Source organism: Nannospalax galili, unplaced genomic scaffold (assembly GCF_000622305.1).
Source record: "Nannospalax galili isolate Female #2095 unplaced genomic scaffold, S.galili_v1.0 scaffold1187, whole genome shotgun sequence".
NCBI lineage: Eukaryota > Metazoa > Chordata > Mammalia > Rodentia > Spalacidae > Nannospalax > Nannospalax galili.
In genome coordinates, this window is record NW_008356355.1 from 273,059 (window position 1) to 276,502 (window position 3,444).

Here is a 3,444-nt window from a genome sequence, read left to right on the forward strand (position 1 = left end):
TAACTGGTCTAAAATACAGGAGTCCAGATCTTAATATGTGTGTGTGTCTGAGGGTGTGGTGGGGGCATTGGGCCAAGAGCACAGGCTTGGATGTTATGGCTCCTGCAGCCCAAGAGGACTGAAAATTTACACAAGGAAAGGAAAAGCAAATTGGCCCTGAGGGTTCCAGGCTCACTCTTTCTGCACTGAGATTCTTAAATCCGACTTTCTCCGGCCTTCTAATATAGTCTGCTTCCAAGTCCTTTCAAAATGCTTTTGTTGTCTGTGGTCTTTTTTCTCTACATCACAGATGCTTAAATCAAGATTATGGTAGGTAGCTCTCTTTAACACTAAAATTCACTCCGAGATCTATCAGACTTGCCTCTTATTTGATAAAAGACAACAAACTACAAATTTTAAAAGGTCAAAAAGAGTATTTAAAATAATAAAAATAAAAGGATCTACAAAATATACTCTAAAAGGGAAAATGTTAAAAACAATAAAACACAACAAACCTAGCAACCTTCTTCTGTCTGATGTAAACCATTGGGTTCAACTGTTTTATAGAAAACAGATGTCTTTATATGCATTATGTTAGTTAATTTCCAAGTAACTGTTTAAACTCACAGAGAAGCTTGTGCTGGAGGTGAGATTGGCCCTCCCACTTCAGATTCAAGCCTACTTACCTCTAAATGTCCTGAAGATACTTCTGTAGAGTCAGCTGGCCACCTAACTCTATGACAGAGAGAGGACTATAAACATCCAAAGAGTAAAGGCATTGTAACCCTTGAAGGTGGCTAGAGATGACTATTTCCCACAGAGAGTACAATTATTAGCTCATGATATAGAAATGTCTGTATCAAGAACAACTAATGAGATGCTCTATCTTGACACAATAAAGTAAAAACAAATAGGTAATACAAACTAATGCATATATGAAAATGAGGTTTACTTAATTACTTAATAAAAGAAATAAATTAAAAAGAAAACAAGGTAAATAATAAAATGATTCTCAATACTGACGAATAGTAATCATATTAATCGATTTGAGACTTCCAGCACAAAAGTATAGGGAAGCAGGCATCATAGAGGGCTTCATTCTCAATGTAGCAGGTCTCATCAGAGCTTTCCACCAACTGATAGATGGAGAGAGTGGTGCTATAGGGCTCAACTCTGGTGTTGGACACTCTGGGTGAAGGCACCATGGCAAAGATATTCATAATGCGGTTGGGATACTCTTCAGTCTTGCTGATGAGCAGTGTGTCCATTCCAGAGACAATGCTTTTCCTAAACCAGTGGGTCAGATGGGATACTTGCAGGCAGTCATAGCTCTGGGCCTCCTTCCATAGTACACCCAGGACAGAGTTGACCATCTCCAACCCCTCTGTGTAGTGGCTTTTGACTCATTTGTTCCCTGCCCTGGACTGACCAAAAACAAAGTTATCTGATCTGAAGAACTGGTCAAAATGACCTGAGTGAACAGAGTCCATAGTCCCCGACTCTAGAGCCACCAAACTAGCTTGGGGAACATGCCACCTGTGTCTTCAGTGTAGTACTCAGAGACACAGTTTGACTGAAGGTGGGTATCTCAGTGTTAGGTACCAGTGGGGTCGATGCTGTGCTCATCACTGCTGATCCCCTCCCAGAAATGATCTGATGATCTGATTGTCAGACTAATTGGCCTGGATGTGCATGATTTCCATCATGGCTAAAGTTTACTCTATCAATATATTTAAGCTTATTCTCTCAAAGCAGAGGTTCCTTAAAGGATTGCTATCACCACTTAAAGTATGAGTGTGAAGAGCATCAAGTTGGAATATGGCTTTTCGGCCATTGAAGTTTTGCAATATTATATGTTGACTAACCTAGGCAATGGAATAATACCCAGCTTATTTTATTGCTTGTTAAGTGGATAACTGATAGCACCAAATCCCCTTTGGATAGGAAGCACTTTGTTCTGAATTATGAGAAATGTTAGAGATAAGGTGACGATCAGGAGAATTATGTGATCACACTGATTTCTTAATAATTTGGATTTTGGTTATAATTCAATCTGTTAATTTCATAGATACAAATCTATGTTCTTAAAAATTACATAATTTTATTATTTTTTCCCACAAAGCATACAAAAATGGGATTATAATTTAATGGTTAAAACACAAAACATTCCTATTGCCTTTCAAATTTTCTAGTTTCTAGAAAAATGCTCCTAGGACCCAAATAATCATTATCAGAATAATGAGTTATTTGAAGCTAAAAGTCATTTGAACCATATAATACATGTTTTTGAATGTCTGAATTATTTCACATAACAGGATAGTTTTTGTTGATCTGTATTGATTTATCTCAGAATTTTATTTTTTGTGAGCTAATTTATTTTAACTGAATAAATTCTTTAATCAGTCTTATTTGTAGATACTTGGATTGGTTATAGTTTTGGCTATTACAAGGAAAATAGATACAAATATTTTTATAAAAATCTTTTTGTGGAAGACTTTGCATTTTCATTCAGTCACTATGAAATATACTTCTGGACCATAATGCAATCATTAATGAAAAAATTTTATTACATTTACTTAAACTTTCACATATGCTCAAAAATTTGTTAAATTTAAACAAATAGCCCGTTATATATCCCTGTCTATATTAGGATCAAGACAATCACATATTCATTGATGATACTGAGAGCATTTTTAGTTTAAACAAAATAGATGATGGCAGACAATGGACTTTCAGAGAAACAAGTGTGTAGCACTTTTATCAGCATGACAGAATGTTTCACAGAAGAAACTTGAGGAAGGAGGAATTTAGGTTGGCTCACAGTTCAGAGGGAATAGTCCACCGTGGTGAGGAAAACATGGTCAAGTTCATGATGGTTGCTGGAGTGGCTGGGGCTTCCTGCATTTCAGTGGATCAGAGAGCAGAGAGATAGACCACTAAACCAGAAGCTGGGCCTACCTGTAACTCTCGAGGCATAGCCCTATTTTACTTCATCAGCCAGCTAGGCCCTATGTCTTGAAGGTCCCACAACTTCTCCAAACAGCACTAGCTGGGAACCAAGTGTTCAAACATGAGAGCCCGTGGACAACATGATACATTCAAATCATAATACAAGTATCTATTAGCAATGATATCAAGCAATTGTTTTCACATAGTATCTGCAATATACTGACAATTATAGAGAAGCTGTATGGCATTGGTCAACCTACTTTAAGGTCTTTTTTTTTTTTTTTTAATTTGAAAAATACTGACAAAGCAGGTTTACTCTACACCTGGGATTAGAATGCTACTTCTTGCTGTCAACTTTGTAAGTTGTAAACATTGCTCTGGTGAAAGTTCCTGGAAAACAACAGTCCTTTTCATAAACTATGAGGAATTCTATCAACTGACTTAATAAAAAAGGAGTGTAGGAGCAATTGGAGTTGCTTAGGAAGGTGTGTGAGATGTTCTTTTGGTATGAATAAA

General features: G+C 36.7%; 1 pseudogene; it reads right to left on the reverse strand.

The window, feature by feature from the left end:
* Positions 1-1,016: 1,016 nt before the first annotated feature.
* Positions 1,017-1,685, reverse strand: LOC103751191 (annotated as a pseudogene).
* Positions 1,686-3,444: the final 1,759 nt, after the last annotated feature.